We start from the raw sequence: 18,576 nt of genomic DNA, 5'->3' as shown, positions 1-18,576 counted from the left end.
TATATGTATAGCTGATTTACTTTGTTATAAAGCAGAAACTAACACACCATTGTAAAGCAATTATAATCCAATAAAAATGTTAAAAAAATAATACTGGGGTTCAGAGATCTGTTTTATAATGATAATCAATTAACCAATCATACTTATGTACCTAAATGCACATTTTCAGACAATATGAAACAAAATCTGGTAATCTTCAAGATCTTTCCATAATAGACATTTTTCCAATTGTAGTAAAAATTTCACCTCTTACAGAAAATTGCTAGGCATATGGAAGACTTAAAAGATATTATCAACTAAATTGATGTAATTTTTCCAGTAACATTAGAATATAAATTCTTTTCAAGATCACATGGAAAATTTATCAAAATAGACTATATACGGGCCATAAAAAAGTCTCAATAAATTTAAAATGATTCAAGTAATACATATTCTCTGATCACAACAGAAATAAATCAGATATCCATAATAGAAAAACTGAGAAATCCCCAAATATCTAAAGTTTAAATAAACTTCTGAATAACTCATGAGTCAAAGACATCTTGATTATGCTGACGGTTTCAGGGGAGTCTAGCTATGTCAAAATTCATCAAATTGTACTTTAAATGTGTTGTTTGTTGCATGTCAATTAGACCTCGAAAACACCTTTAAAAAAAGTTTGCTCCAGTAATTTCCGAGGCATATTCAAAGATACTTCTGTGAGGAGAAGGAAAGCCAGATGCTGTCACATAGCATGGTCTTGGGAATGGGTAGGGAGGCATCTTCCTAGGATGACAGAGATCAGCAGTGGTCTCTGGGTCTGTGGGTCCAAGGCCTATTAGAGAAGCTCCACCTAATAGCATTTGTAAACGTGTCTCTATATTCATCTGTTTCCCTTGGGCCATCCCTGACTTTAATTAAAGTACTGCTGAAGGTGCAGCCACTGTCCTTGTGAGCAATGAATAGGCATTTCTGTGTTCACATTTGGGTCAAAGACATTAGGAAAACATGCAACTGAGGAGAAACAATCCCACAGAAATCAGAAGGTGTGCTTCAGAGAAGTGAGAAGTGGCCTCTGGGAGAAAAGTAGCAGTGGTCATGAGTCAGACAGCCAGCTTAGTCAACAGAAGGCTATAGGCCAGATTTGGGAAACTGGAGCCATTTACCATAAGTACAAAGATGGAGATTCACTAAGCAATTTGAGCACCTGTAGACTATAGCAGTTCTAAGAATTCTACATCAAAAAGGCCAGCATCTGTAATACAGTTGGAAGAAATATCTAGGTACTGGGGTTTCTCTTGTTACATTTAAAAGCAAGCACACTGCTTTTGGTTAGATAGTATGTCTTCTTTGGGTGGCTTCCAGAATCTGACAGAGATTTTGCCAAATTAAAAAAGTCTCCAGTGGGTCTTCAGTTTTATGTGAAAAGAGTTAAGATACAGAGATTTAATTGATTAATTACATCTGTGTTTATTCTGTGTATATGTAGATAACCACACATCCACACACAAATACACACAGATTGCTCTAGAAACTGATCCAGGCACCAAGAAAGCAACACTAAACAAACTGCATCCCTGATATTTAATAGAGAAGAAGCGATCATAAATGTTAAATAATTGAGATAATTTCAGATATAAATGGTAGTTGAGATATAAAACAGGGGACTGATCTAGAGGGAATTACTGGGAAGAGGCAAGATATATGTGTCAGGAAGAGCCTCTCTGAGAATTGTCTATTTGAGCTGAGATCTGAATGATTATGCAAAGTCAGACATGGTCAGTTCCAAGGGCATTAATTCCACACAGAGAATGCAGCCTATGCCAAGGTCTGAGACAGTAATGAGCTTGGCAATTTTGAGGAAGAGAAAGCAAGCTGGTATGGCTGCAGTATATTAATAAAGCCAGCGACAGAAAATTAGGTTCTGGACACAGGCAATGGCAAGATTATGCAGGACCATGATGGATGTGTTAAGATTCTCTAGGAATCTGGAAAGCATTCTAACATGGTAATACGCTAAACTTTTTGATCAGAGGAATGACTTGATTCTTAAAGACTAATGTGCTTTGTTTTGAGCACTAGCTGATAAGCCCAGAACTTATGGGTGACTGTTATAAACTTGGCATCACTGCCATCCCTCGCAAAGGTCTCTTCTGAACTGCAGAAGAGAATCTTGCATTTATATTTCTTCAAAACACATTTCCTGTATAGTTGGTCATTAATTCCTGAAGATTGCAACAGCTTTATTGGGAGACTGAGAGAAATACACTCCTTAGTGTTGTAGGATCAGATCTTCAGACTCAGCTTCTCTGACTTCTAGCACCTGCATCCCTGTCCTTCACTATTCAGCTTTGCCTTTATTATGTAAGTCCATAATTCCTATATTAAATATTTTATACTCGGAATATATTAACTGGCATACATTTTACTGTATAAATTCAATTTAAGATACTGAAAGTGGTCTCAAAAGAATAGAACCTTAAACATGGGGCTCTGGAATAAGTTCTTTGATCTAATTAGAAATAAAAGGTAGTAATGATTTCATTACCAATATTAAATGAGGTCCTGGTAGAAAAGGGCCAAAATAGTTACATAAATTCTATTTGCATGTATTCAAGGGCCTAAAGAAGAGTGAGATTTGAGATTGTAGTATATTTTAGTAATAACAGAATCTTACAGATGAAAATAAAACAAAGAGGTTATAATATGAGATAACTCCTTACCACACTGGAAAACTTGGATAAATAAAGCATTAAACTCATGGTTTTAAGTTCTGAGAACAAGAAATAAACAAAGAAACTGAAAGCTTGTAGTATGGCTGTGATGGTTAGTTTTATGTGTCAACTTGGCTGAGTCATGATGCCCAGATATTTGGTCAAACTTTGTTCTGCATGTTTCTGTGAAGGTGAGTTTTTTGGATGAGATTAACATTTATATTGGTGAACTTAGAGAAAATCAGAGTGACCTCCATAATGTGGGTGAGGTTCATCCGATAAATTCAAGACCTTAATAGCACAAAGACTAGCCTCTTTTAAGGAAGAAGAAATTCTGCCAGTACACTGCCTTTGGACTTGAAGTTCAACTCTTCCCTCATCTCCAGTCTGCTGACCCATCTTGCACATTTTGGACTTCCCAAGCTTTCACAATTGCATGAGCCAATTTTAAAAAATAGCTTATTTCTCTCTTTCTCTCTCTCCTTCCCCCCATCCCTCTCTCCCTCTACACACACACACACACACACACACACAACTTGTTGGTTGAGACTGCTGAACAGAAACTCTAAAGTTTGATTCTCCATGTGGATAAATCAGGATGCAAATTGGATTCACAGCTGCATGTATTTGTTATATTCAAGTTAGGGATTGGTTGAGTAATAGGGAGACTCTGAGCAGTTTACAGTGTGATTCTGACATCCTTAATTTGTTATCTCAAGGGAGAACTTCCATATGTGCTTCCTTGATCTTGGTTGGCAACTTTCTGAACTTTTCAGAAGCTCTCTTGACTTCTACTCTGCCCTCAGCTTTTCGGATAGTCATCTAACTTTTAATTCCTATATTAAGCCTTTTATACTGAGAATGCTTAGAGCAAATTCTGTTCTCATAACTTGGCTTATTAATTGTGCTAACCCCCAGAGAAAGCAACAAAAATGTAAGCGAGAAAGTCATAATGAGAGACTTAAAAAAAATGAAATAAATAGAAATAGCTTTTGCCTTCATAAGCTCAAATTTTATTTTATTTTATTATTTTTTTATTTTTTTTATTTTTTTTTTTTGCGGTACGCGGGCCTCTCACTGCTGTGGCCCCTCCCGTTGCAGAGCACAGACTCCGGACGCGCAGGCTCAGCGTCCATGGCTCACGGGCCCAGCCGCTCCGCGGCATGTGGGATCTTCCCAGACCCGGGCACGATCCCGTGTCCCCTGCATCGGCAGGCGGACTCTCAACCACTGCGCCACCAGGGAAGCCCTCAAATTTTATTTTAAAACAAAAATGTTTCAGTAAAACAGAACAAGTGAAATCAAAATATAAAATAATAATTAATGGACTCAGTAAGTTTCAAAAAAAATTGATCATTCAACTCTCTGAATACCAGGGGATCAAGGAAAATTCTAAAATTATTCAAAGAAACTCACAGGAAATTATAATAAATAATGCTTCCGGTAAGAAAATAGGAGTAATTAACTCAATTGTGCTGCTGGAAAATTTTACCAATACAAATGAATCCTGTTACTTTGTCATCATTATACCCAACTTTCAAAAATATAGGTTTGCTATTATGTATTTTCACCAATTTTATTTAATTAATTAGTTATGTACCTAAACCTTTTAAACTGGCCTATAAGAAGAGTTCATAAAATATGATAAAATTAATAAATTAAATATAATATATAAGATATAAAAATAGGGATGAGAATAACTAGAGTTAAGAATGAGGATAAAATGACTATTTCAAAGTTGGATATAGTTTTCTTCCCATGAATTAAATGCAAGCTTGTCTCTAAAGCTTTTAAAAGATTACTCAAAAAGGAAATCTTAAGTCTAAAACATCCACAAAATATAAAAGAAACAATTTATCCACCAGGATCTAACATCATTCAGGAATGACTCAACAGAGCCTTTATTAAACAAGGACAGTTATTCATGAGACAATGGAAAGGAAGACTGGAATATGGGTAGAAAAAAGCAATACTGTTATAGGAACCTGAATACCAGCTAATATTACTGAATCTTGGTATCTTTTTAGCACAAATGAAAAGAAATTAAGTGTTTTTCCCAATAGTTTTACTTATTTTCTCAGCTGAACTTTTGATAAATACTGGGTTGGATGTAACAGCTAGTCGATTTGCTTGTTGAATACAGCCATGTAACACCAAGACTTAGTTTTGTATAAACAGATAAACCCTATAGTAAGCACAGGTGACAAAAAAGAGGGCATTTCTTTAAATAAAAAGCAATTCTCTGTGATGAACTGATAGAACAGCCAGGATTTGCTTTAAATTATGTAAATTTTCTCCAAGTCAAACAAATGACCAGTTTTCCCAAACTCATCTCACAATAGTGTAATGAAAAGTGGTAGTTTAAATTTCCTATTCCTTCCATGACAAACATCACAAATCAAATGACTTAAAGCAATACCAATTTATTTTGTTATACAATTCTGTTGGTCCAAAGGCCAAAATAGTAAGCAGTTCTGTATTCCTTTTGGAGACTGTAGGGGGGAAACTGTTTCCTTGCCTGTTCTAACTTCTATAGGTCACCTGGATGCATTGGTACATGGCCCCTTCCTCCATCCTTGAAGGCAGCAGTTTAATATCTGTATCCTCTGTTTGTGTTATCACATTTTCTACTCTAATTCTGACTATCTACATCCTTCTAAGTACCCTAATGATTATACTAGGCCCATCCAGGTAATTCAAGATAATCTCTCCATCTCAAGATCTTTAATCTTTATCACATGAGAAAAATCTTCTTGCCATGTAAGGTAACACATTCACAGTTCCAGGGATAAGGACATGGGCATTTTTGGGAGAAGAGGCATTATTCTGTTTCCCACAGTAGTTTACCCTAATATAACATCAGGGTAGATATTAGCCGACATTTTGTAAAATCTCACCAAAAAATCCATGATAGAGTTAGCTTAAAATAACGTTACTTCTGTATTCTTTTGACAAAACAAAAATTGCACTAGCATGTAGTGAAGTAACCTGTTAAGTGAGATTATTATGTATAAAGTTAAATTTGGTGGGGGAGGAGGCTCCAATACTCATTCATAATAGAAACTGCCAGGAAACTAGGATTAGAGGGGATATCATCAACTTGATAAAAAAAACATCTACAAAAGCCTAAACCTAACATACTTCATAGTGAGAAACTCAAAGTTTCCCACACTAAGATTAGGGAAAAGGCAAGGAAATTTCCTCTCACCACTCCTTTTCAACATTGTGCCAAAAGTTCCAGCTAATACAAAAGGTCAAGAAAAGGAAATAAAAATGTAGAGAGTGGCAAAGAAGAAATAAACTTACTGTCTTTGTTCACAGATGACATGACTGTCTATGTAGAAAATATGGAAGAAACAAAACAAACAAACAAAATCTTCTGGAAGTAATAAGTAATTGTAGCAAGGTTGCAGGATACAAAGTTAATGAACAAAAATCAATTGCCTTCCTACATGCCAAGAATGAATAGGTAGAAGTTGAAATTTCATACATAATACCATTTTAATTAGCATACCAAAAAGTCAAATACCTAGGTATAAACTAACAAAATATGCACAAGATATATATGAAGAAAATACAAAATTCTGATGAAAGAAATTGAACAACTCAATAAATGGAGAGGTAGTACATGTTCATAAATAGGAAGATTCAATACTGTCAAATCAGTTCTTCCCAAATTGATCTACAGATTAAACATAATCCAAATCAAAATCCCAGAAGATTATTTTATAGAAATTTAGAAACTGATTCTAAAGTTTATATGCAGAGGCAAAAGACCCAGAATAACCAACACAATATTGAGGAAGAACAAAGTTGGAGGACCGACACTACTCAATGTCAAAACTTACTAAAACTACAGTAATCAAGAAAGTGTGGTATTGGCAAAAGAATACACAAATAAACCAATGGAACAGAAGAGAGAACCCAGAAGTAGACCCATAGAGATACAGTCAACTGATCTTTGCCAAAGGAGCAAAGGTAATACAATGGAGCAAAGATAATATTTTCAACAAATGGTGCTAGAACAACTGAATATCCACATGCAAATAAATAAATAAATAAATGAAAATAAAAACTAAAGAAAAAATAAAGAATCTAGACACAGACCTCATACCATTCACAAAAATTAACTCAAAATGGATTATAGACCAAAATGCACAGTGCAAGACTATATATCAAGCCACAGACTTGGAGAAAATATTTGCAAAGACATATCCGATAAAGAATAGTTACCCAAAATATACACAAAACTCCTAGAACTCAGTAAGAAAATAAGCACCTAATTTAAAATGGATAAAACGTTCGAACTAACACTTCATCAACAAGATACAGCAAATGAGCATATAATAAGATGCTAAACATCATGTTATTAGGAAACTGCAAATTAAAACAACAATGATATACTATACCTATTAGAATGGTCAAAGTCCAAAACACTTTTTTTTTAATTTTTGAATTTTATTTTATTTATTTTTTTATACAGTAGGTTCTTATTAGTTATCCATTTTATACATATTAGTGTATATGTGTCAATCCCAATCTGACAACACCAAATGCTGTTGAGGATATGGTTCAACAAGGGCATTCATTATTGCTGGTGGGAATGTAAAATTGTATAGTCACTTTGAAAAAGACTTTCGCAGTTTCATACAAAATTAAGCATAATCTTCCATATGATCCAGCAATTGTGCTCCTTGGTATTTACCTAAAGGAATTGAAAATGTACACACAATGCTTACAGCAGCTCTGTTCATAATTGCCAAACCCTGGAAGCAACCAAGATCTCCTTCAGTAGGTGAATACATAAACTGTGTTACATCCAGACAACGGAATATTATTCAGTGCTAAACACTGATGAGCTATCACAACATGAATAGACATGAAGCAATCACAAATACATATCAAAAAGTGAAAGAAGTCAATCTGAAAATCTAAATCCTGTATGACTCCATCTATTTGACATTCTGGAAAAGGTAAAACTATGGAGACAAAAGATGAGTGGTTGCCAGGCTTAGAGGTGGAGGGGTGAATAGACAAAGCATGGATTTTCAGGGTAGTGAAACCAACTTGTATGCTGCTACAAAGGTGAATACATGTCTTTATCCAACTGACAAAAATAACAGAAGGTACCACGCCAAGCGGGAAGCCTAAGGTAAACTGTGGACTTTGGGGGATAATGATGTTTATCAGTGCAGGGCCATTGTTTGTAGTAAGTGTACTATATGCTGGCACAGGATGTTGATGCTGAGGGAGGCTGTGGGGGTGGGGTGGGGTGGGGAAAGTATATGGGAAATCTCTGTACCTAAAAAAAAAAAAGTTGGTAGGACTTCTACCAAGGATATAACAGAACAAAAATTAGCTCATAGGGTGTATTACGTGCTCATGATATCCTATTTATATGTTAAGATGATTAAGAAAACTTTTAATTTCCATTGGAGTATAGCTGCTTTACAACGTTGTGTTAGTTTCTGCTGTACAGCAAAGTGAATCAGCTATATGTATACACATACCCCTCTTTTTTGGATTTCCTTCCCATTTAGGTCACCACAGAGCACTGAGTTCCCTGTGCTGTACAACAGGTTCTCATTAGTTACCTATTTCATACATAGTATCAATAGTGTGTATATGTCAATCCCAATCTCCCAGTTCATCCCACCCCCCTCCCCCCATGGAATCCATACATCCATTCTCTACGTCTAAGTCTCTATTTCTGCTTTGCAAATAAAGTAATCTGTATCATTCTTCTAGATTCCACATATAAGCAATATTATACGATATTTGTTTTCCTCTTTCTGACTTACTTCACTCTCTATGACAGTCTCTAGGTCCATCCACGTCTTGGCAAATTGCACAATTTTGTTCCTTTTTATAGCTGAGTGATATTCCATTGTATATATGTATCACATCTTCTTTATCCATTCTTCTGCTGATGGACATTTAGGTTGCTTCCATGTCCTGGCTACTGTAAATAGTGCTGCAATGAACAGTGGGGTGCATGTATCTTTTTGAATTATGGTTTTCTCCAGGTATATATCCAGGGTTGGGATTTCTGGGTCATATGGTAGTTCTATTTTTAGTTTTTTAAGGAACCTCCATATTGTTCTCCATAGTGGCTGTATCAATTTACATTCCCACCAACAGTGTAAGAGGGTTCCCTTTTCTCCACACCCTCTCCAGCATTTATTGTTTGTTAAAGAAAATTTTAAAGAGAAATGTTGCAACAGCTGTATGCACAAATTCTGCTTTTCAACACTGGTAACATGTAACCACTGAAACATGTTTTCACTCTCGTTGGTGTGACACTGGATGTCCTACTGATATACTTTCCATAGAATTATCTGTAATTAGGAAAGTAGCCTACTCCAAAACAGATACACTTGTTCCTGTTCATGGAGTCAACAGCCCATGACATGTTGATTAAAGCCACAAATAAGCTAATATTATCTTTAGTAGATGTTCAGTGTTCTCTATTTGCCAAACACTTCAGTAAGTCTAAGGGTTTTTTTATTTGTTGTTGTCTTTCCACCGAATCTGTCTTACTGATTGTCCTGTGGTATCATAACTATGATGAATCTTTTATCATTTCTAGTTTTAGTTTTCTTTCGAGAGTTACATCTTAAAGACATTTAACAACACACTGACAGAATAATTAATCTAAATTGTATTACTTTATTTCTGGATTTTATTTCATAGTGTTGGCCAGCATTTAATTTGATACCATTCTTATTAACAACTTAACTGTCTTGGATTTCCCCCAATATTTAGTTATTTAGTTTCATTTAGTATTTAATGAAACATTCTCTTCACTTACAGACTCTGATTCCAACTGCCCATCAAATATTTTATTAAAATATGTAATTAAAATGTAAAATCCTACTTGTGTAACCATATTTGGGAACAAGTACAAACAACATTCAATAAGCCTTCAGTTCAATTGGTGTTAGTAGCTCAGAGCATGGTGAAAAGAGTCAATGTTTGCTGAGGTAAGCATGCTGATGTGTGTCAATTAAGTGGAGCTTATTGAAGAGATCCTACCACCAATTTTATTCCCTCCTTCTCAGGAGAGGTTGATCTTTCTCTTAAGCCCTTTACCTCACTGGATAAGGGCCACCCACCTTATGGAAGTTAATCTGATTTACTCAGTTTACTCATTTCAATGTCAATCTAATCCAAAAAATAGTTTCACAGCAATATCCAAACATGTTTGGTCAAATATCTGAATACCATGGTCTAGCAAAGTTGACACATAAAAGTAACCAACACAATTCCACTCTTTATTAGCTTGGAACCTGTGCACATTACACTAACCACACCTAATCTCCAAATAAAGACAAAAACAAGTTTATGCTTCCGCCAAGCATGATACAACTATCCTGCAAACTGTGAAAATGCGCTACTTTTTCCCCAGAAGAGGATGCAAAGTCCTTAGTTCATTACTTTTATTCTTGATATCCTGTAATAACTTAAATACTGTGTTATAAAATTAATGATACTTAAATACTGTGATATAAAGTTAATATATTCTATTTTATATGGTAGCAGAATAAGAAGAAAGCAAAGATATATCTATATATGTATATTATGTGTGTATACACATAAGAAATTTTCATAATAAAATAAGGAAAAATACTCATAACTATTATAGTCATCATTTCTGTAACTTGTTACATGATTGTAGCTGGTATTTATAACTTTTTCCACTACCCATTCTGTATTCTCTTCGTCCTCAACTGATCATGTTTCTTTACCCAAACCTACATTCCTAAAGGGTCTGGGTCATTAGTAGTCCTGCCTGAATTGGGTTGTTGTAATAGTTATCCATTGACTTTAATCACAGGGCAAGGTAATGCTAAGAGGTACCCTAAGGGATCTCTGTATTCTTGACATCCTCTTCCTTATTCTTATTGTGTAGTAGCAATCCAATTACCTCTTGGGAGTCAGAATTAATTACTTCAGCCAGTACAGTAATACTCTTTTCTGTCTGTTGATTCAGAGGCATGAGGAGCCCAAAGTGGCTAGGTGGCAATTTTAACTTCCAGTTTAATGGAATCATTGTGCCTCCTTATAGAGGCCTCCTTCACCTTGGAACTAAGACCTCTAGTTCAGTAAATCATAAGACTACAGGAACAGGAAGTGATTTATTTTATGGGTGAGTTACTAGGGGTAAGAGTGGGTACTGCCACTCCAATTTCCACCCCTTGGTTTCTGGACCCATGCATTGTGGCTATACTGATTTAGAGTGTATACGGCCTTCAGGAAGACATTGCCCTGCCCTGATATTGCCACCTACTTGGTGGTGTAAGTGATTCTTCGAAATTTATTACACCATTACATTAAATCCAGTTTCTTCAGAATGGTAGGGAACATGGTAAGACCAGTGAATTCCATGAGTTTGGACCCACTGTGATACTATTCGTTGTGAAGTGAGCTCCTTGATCAGAAACAATGTTGCATAGAATACCATGACAGAGGATAAAGCATTCTATAAGTCAACAGACAGCAGTTTTGCAGGGAGAAGAAAAAAATACATGTCCAGAGTAAGTATCTATTTTAGCAAGAACAAAATGCTGTCCCTTCTATGATGGAAGTCATTCAATGTAAGCAACCTGTCACCTGGCAGCTGACTGATAACCCTTGTTCATGGTGCCATACCAGAGACTCAGTGTCAATCTCTACTAGCAGATCGGTACTCAACAGTGGCTGTAGCCAGGCTGGTCTTGGCAAGTGGGAATCCCATGTTGCTGAGCCCATGTATAACTCCCATCCCTTCCAACTAACCACTCTGTTCATGAGCTTATTGGGCAATGACAAGAGTACCTTCAGAAAGAGACTGACATCCAAAAAACAGATCATCCTATCCACTGAATTATCAAAATCATTTTTTTCTGGAGTCATCATTTAGTAAGCATTCACATGGGACACAAATATTTCACATCCTTTGCCCATTCAGAGAGCTCTATCCATATACCTCTTCCCAAGACCTCCTTGTTATCAATTTTCCAAATATGTTTCTTCCAAGTCAAATCATTGTCCATATCCCATAAATCAGTATATAAATGTCTGCCTGGCCATTTCTACTTCTAAGCAAAATGAACAACCAGGAGTAGTCCTTAAAGTTCTGCCCATTGGGGCTTCCCTGGTGGTGCAGTGGTTGGGAGTCCACCTGCCAATGCAGGGGATGCGGATTCATGCCCCGGTCTGGGAGGATCCCGCACGCCACGGAGCGGCTGGGCCTGCGCATCCGGAGCCTGTGCTCTGCGGCGGGAGAGGCCACAGCAGTGAGAGGCCCGCATACCGCAAGGAAAAAAAAAAAGAAAATTAAAAAAAAAAAAAAAGTTCTGCCCATTGAAAGGATTTCCTTTCAATTGTCTTTTAGGAACATTCCAGAAAGGGGATATAGTGCTACAGCTGTCCATTTCTGGGTGGTGCCTACATTTCACATAGAAAAATCTGTAAACCAGGCATGACTTTTCTATACTTTTCCATCAACTGATTGTAGGGGATACCCCATGAAGCCCTAGGTGCAGATTAGGAGAGAGAACGTAGTGTAGCAGGAGTGAGGATCATTGACACTTGAGCCACTTCTTAATGTAAATTACTTGTAATTACTTAATGTAATTGTAATTACTTAATGTAATTAAGTAAATTAATTTACTTAATGTAAATTACTTGGGACTTTAGCACCTGCTTGAGCTTGATTTCATACATACCCCTTCCATTCGATGATGGGGTGCTGCTGTGTATGCCCAACTTTATGACTTGGTGTGTCAGAAAACACCCGATTCTTGATAGGAGCTCAGGTTGGAAAGTAATTTGGTGCCCATGGATAAGGCTTCAGTCTTTTACTAAGGCCCAGTAAAAGGTCAAGAGCTGTTTCTCAAAAAGATAGTAGTTATCTGCAGAGGATGGCAGAGCTTTGCTCCAAAATCCTAAGGGCCTGTGCTACTATTTACTCATAGGGGCCCACCAAAGGCTCCTAACAGCTTCCCTATCTGCCACTGTCACTTCAGGCACCACTGGATTTGGTGGATCTTGTAATCTAAGTGACAGAGAAGCTTGCACAACCATCTGAACCTGTTGTAGAGCCTTAGTTCTTGGCCCCACTCAAAACTGGCAGATTTTTGGATCACTCAGTAAATAGACCAGAGTAGCACACCCAGATAAGGAACATGTAGCCTCCAAAATCCAAAGAGGCCCACTAAGTGTTGTGCTTCCCCTCCTGGCTGTAGTAGAGGCCAGATGCAATAACTCATACTTCACCTTAGAAGGGATATCTAAACATGCCCCACATCACTGGGCTCCTCAAATTTTCTTTTTTTTGGCTTGTGGGATCTTAGTTCCCTGACCAGGGATCGAACCCAGGGCCAAGGCAGTGAAAGCGCCTAGTGCTAACCACTGGACTGCCAGGGAATTCCCAGATTTGCATTGAGGTATAAGGCCCCTGAATTTTTTTTCAGATTTATTTCCCTCCCTCTGACATACAAATATTTTAATGATAAGTCTAGAGTACTTGCTACTTCTTGCTCAGTAGGTTCAATCAGCATAAATGTTGTCAATTTAATGGACAAGTGTGCTATCTTGTGGAAGGGAAAGGCAGTCAAGATCCCTGTGATATAAATTATGACATAGGGCAGGAGAACTGATACACTCTTGAGGTAGAACAGTGAAGGTGTATTGCTAGCCTTACTATCTGAAAACAAAATGCTTCTGATGAGCCTTACAGACGAATGGAAAAAAAGGCATGTGGTAGAGCAATAGCTACATACCAAGTACCAGGGGATGTGTTAATTTGCTCAAGCAATTAAATCACATCTGTTACAGCAGGTGCATTTAGAATCACCACCTGATTAAGCTTACAATAATCCCCTGCCAATCTCTCAGATCCATCTGTCTTCTTCATGGCCAAATAGGCGGATTGAATGGGGATGCAGTAACCATCCCTGCATTCTTTGAGTCTTTGATGGTGGGACTGATTTCTGCAATCCTTGCAGGATTTGGTATTGCTTTTGGCTTAGTATTTTTTATATGTGGAAGCAGTTCTAATGTTTCCATTTGGGCTTTCCCACCATAATTGTCCTCAATCCACAGCTCAGGGAACCAATGTGGGGATTCTGCCAGTTGCTATTTATGTCTATGCTAATGATGCATTCCAGCACTGGGGAGATAACTGCAAGACAGGATCAGGAACCTACCAGCACCACTGTGGAATGGTCTTGAGCTAAAACTCCATCGATTACCTGACCTCCATAAGGGCATACTTTGACTGGTGGACCACAAAGATGTTTTGGGTCTCCTGGAATTAGTGCCAGTCAGAACCAATGTCCAGTAATCTCTGAAATTTCTGGTGATTTCCTTTTCTCCAATGCACAGTTACCCTGGTAAAAGGTCATAGGTCCCTTTGGTGAAGGATGGGAGAAAGAATAATGGTATAAATTTTTGGCAGTGTAGCAGAGTTCTTCGGGGGCACTTGGCTTCCCCATTTTATTCAAGAAATTTTGGATCTACAAACTTGCTCTAATGTGGGAATTTATTGACAGACCATGACTTTCTTTTTATAATTCAAGTTAGAACTTTGTTTATTTGATCTAGAACCCTTCCCCTTATATAGTGCAAGTAAGAACTTAGGCTTCCTATCTATTTCACTCCTAGAAACACTTTGATCAACTTGCCAATACCATAGCTCTCTGCATGTCAGATTATTCAGGTTGCTGTGTTGACTCTATTGTCCATTATGGTAATCCCACTTCTTTTTTTCTTTTCTTTTCTTTTTTTTTTTTTTTTGCAGTACGCGAGCCTTTCACTGTTGTGGCCTCTCCCGTTGCGGAGCACAGGCTCCGGATGCGCAGGCTCAGCGGCCATGGCTCACGGGCCCAGCCGCTCTGCGGCATGTGGGATCTTCCCAGACCAGGGCACGAACCCATGTCCCCTGCATCGGCAGGCGGACTCTCAACCACTGCGCCACCAGGGAAGCCCTCCCACTTCTTTTAATTCTGGCAATTGAGTGCTGCCACCTGGCTCCTCCCACCCTGGGATCCAATTACTACATTTCATTCATGCTTCTCAATTCAGTGGCAGCAATTCCTGCTGTAATTTGTGACATACAAGAAGAGCAATCAGAGCTGAAGCTCCGTGACACTGAGGCACCCTTCACAAATTTATTTTCACTGTCAAGGTAAAATGTATGTCCTCGAGACTCTCCCAGGGTGGATCTTAAATGATGAATCCATTCTAACATCACAATCTTGCTAAGCCGTTGAATCCCTTCCTCTACAATTACCAAGGGAGGTCTGGCATTTTAATTTATTTAGTGTGGATCATCTTTTGGTGTTTGTTTCAATCAATTCAGCCTAACAAAACGTTAGAGATCTTTCTAACACCCTTAGCTGCAACATTAAACCCAGAATCTCTGCTTAATGGGCTCATATTCAACCTGATACAACTTTAAGTTACTTCCACCATTATCACATACCCTTAATATTCATTCCTATAGCTATTCCCTGGCTTTCTGTCTATAACACATTGGAAAAATCATGCAGTTATTTTGGAGTGTAGCATCCTTCCTCATGGGTCACACTTTTTATCATACACTTAGGGGCCTGCTGGGATTTGAGTCTAGTTTTTGGCCTAGAAGAAAAGAAGAGTAGTGGGGGTGGGTCCTGAGGAGAACCGGCTGGGTCTTGCAAGGCAAATACCTCAGGGGAGGCCATTCAAGTTTTCTCGGGCAAAGCAGAGTTAATACCCTCAGACAGCAGTGGTTTGTCTAATCCTATACGCGAAGAAGACACATCGGAATTTAAGGCTTTGATGTCCTCAGCCTCATCAGGATCTTTTCATGTGTCCCCATTTCAGTTTTAAGGATCCCATTCCTTCCTAATCAATGCATTCACTTTAACATTAGGCACCCTGAAAGGTTGGGATTTCAATTTGATTGTAATTCAGCTACTTGCAGGAAAAGACTCTGGGTTTGGCTTTCAGCAATCTCACCTACCTAGCTATAGGAGATAAGGGACTCTTTCAGGGAAAACATAAGATGCTTTCAGGTCACATATGTAGCACTTCAGCTGGGAATTTGAATTCCTAAACTCATCCTTTTCTTTCCCCACTTTGCCTAGTGAAGTTAGGAGCAACAAGCCATTCTCATTAGACATGTTTGTTTGACAAAAATGTCCAAAGGTATCATATATATGGTCACCTAGATGCTTACCTCTTACAAAGTATTTGGAGTATCCAATGGTGATATTTTGCATATGTCTATTGCCACGTCACACTATGGACTATCAGTGCTCTTTTTACTACTGAAAATAGTGTTAGTGTCTTTAAATCTAACAGATCACAGAAACAATTCCAGAATCTCCAGAACCAATTCAGAAAACTCATCCTTAAGATTCTGTTCCTCTGGAACCACTTCTGGTACCAAAATCTGTATTAGACTCAACAGAAACTGGAGAACCAACATGATGAGTGTATATAATAATGATAATAATTATATATAAAATTGTGTGCCTAATAGATAGATACTTAGATCTAAGATAAAGCTTTATTTTAACAGATCGGCTCATGCAGTTGTGGGCTAGCAGGCTGGAGATCCACGGAAAAGTTGATGTTGCAGCTCAAATCCCAAGACAGACTGCAGGAAAAATTACCTTTTCCTGGGAGTTGTCAGTTTTTTCTCTTAAGGCCTTCAACTGATTGGATGAGACCAACCCACATTGTGGTGGAAAATATGCTTTACTCAAAGTCTACTGATTTAAATGTTAATCTCATCTATAAAATACCTTTGCAGCAACATCTATGCTAGTGTTTAACAAATATCTGGGTACCTTGTCCTAAGTATTGATAGTATTCCACTGAATGGAAATACTATAATTTGGTTATCCTTTCACATGCTTATGGACATTTTAGTTGTTTCTAGCTTTGGATTAGTATGATTAAAGTTGCAATAAATAGTTCTGTGTAAGGCTACTGTGGACATATATCTCATCTCTCTCTAGGAATTGAGTTGTGAGGCACAGGCTATATATAAGTTTAAATTTTTAAGAAACTACCAAATGGTTTCCAGGGTGGTTATATCATTTTAGACGCCCACCAGTAATGTATGAGGGTTCCAGTTGCTCTACAACCTCTGCAATACTTGATATGGTCACCATTTTTTTTTCATTTTAGCCACTCTAGTAATTGTGTGGTCATATCTCATAATGGTTTTAATCTGAATTTCCCTAATGGTTAATGATGCTGAGCATCTTTTCATTAGCTTATTGGCCATAGATCTTAGTTTGTAAAGTATCTGTTCAAGGCTTTTACTTTTAAATTAGGCTGTCCTTTTTTTATTATTGAATTTTAGCAGGGTTTTCTGTATGTTTGTTTCTTGAAACCATTCCCTTGATGATATAGTTGAATATTTTCTCATTATCTATGGCTGACATACTAAGTTTCACAATAATGTCTTTTAATGAGTCAAAGTTTTAACTTTTGATAAGGTCCAATTTATCAACAACCTTTTCATGGTTAGTGCCTTCTATGGTTTCTCTAACAAATTTATGTGTAACCACAAAGCCATGAAAATATTTTCCTAGTTTTTTTCCTATAAGATTTACATTTTTAGTTTTTATGATGAGGTCTATGATTGATCTTGAAATAACTTTTTTGTGTGATGTGAGGTGTGAGCCGAGATTCTGTCCTTCCCTGTCATATGGATATCCACTTATTACCACACCAATTTTAGAAAAACAAAAATTATTTTCCCATTGAATTGCTTTGGCATTTTGCTGAAAAATCATTTCATCATATATGTGTCAGTTTATTTATGGAACTTCCACTTTGTTCCACTGATTTGTCTATTCTTACATAAATACAGTATGTCTTCATCTCTCTAGCTTTATATAAAATTTTGAAGTCAAGTAGTTAAGTACATAAAATTTGCTTTTCTTTTTAAATAATCTAATCTATATTCTTTGAATTTTTTTTTTTTTTACCCTTCCTGAAATGCAATTTTCCTCTACGATTCTATATAATAAAGGAATGTCAGTAACTACCTACTTTCTTTTCTTTCTGGTTATCTATAAATTATATATGACTCAAGAAATATGCATTGCAGTAACTTAGAGCCACTCAACATGGCCCATTCCACAGCATTTCCCTATCTACTGCCACTATCGTGAATTTTGAGATGATTATTCTTATGCTTTTTCTTTATTTTTTTTAAACCTATGTATGAACTCATCAAGTACATTAAATTTTCATATTTTAAAATTTTATTTAAATCAAAACACTCTTTTTCATTCTTTTACGACTTATTATACTAAACAATTTATTTGTGCAATTTAACCATTATGACTCATCTTTCTGTAGTTTGGTCATTTTCACTGTTGTATAGTATTCTGATAAATAGCTATACTACAGTATATCAGTCTAATATAGTACCAACAGGCCTTTTGTTGGATTCCAGTGTTTGTTATTATTAACAATGCTGTTATGAACATTCTATTATATATGTACAAGAGTTTCTCTGGAGCATATACTTAATATATATCCTATATATCTCTTCTTCTAGGCAAGGATTTTGACATGCATAATTTTTTATGCTCATTTTCTCTACTGATATATAATAGATTCAAAATACATAATTTCTGCTGGATGCATAGATGAATTAAACAAAATCAACTGCCCTGGTTAAAAAAGAAGAACTTATAATTCAGACACGTGCAAAATTTCTAAGAATATTCATTATAGCTCTGCTAATAATAGAAAACAATTAGAAACTAAACTAAGTATTAAATAAAAGAGTGATTAATTAAATAATATATTAATACATGGATTATTTTATAATTAATAGATCAGCCAAATCCTGTCAGACTAGATGTGTAGATGAACCTAGCAAAAAACA

The sequence above is a fragment of the Leucopleurus acutus genome, assembly GCF_964270905.1.
Source record: "Leucopleurus acutus genome assembly, chromosome: 4".
NCBI lineage: Eukaryota > Metazoa > Chordata > Mammalia > Artiodactyla > Delphinidae > Leucopleurus > Leucopleurus acutus.
The sequence above is the reverse complement of the archived record's forward strand: the minus strand, read 5'-3'. Positions refer to the sequence as shown.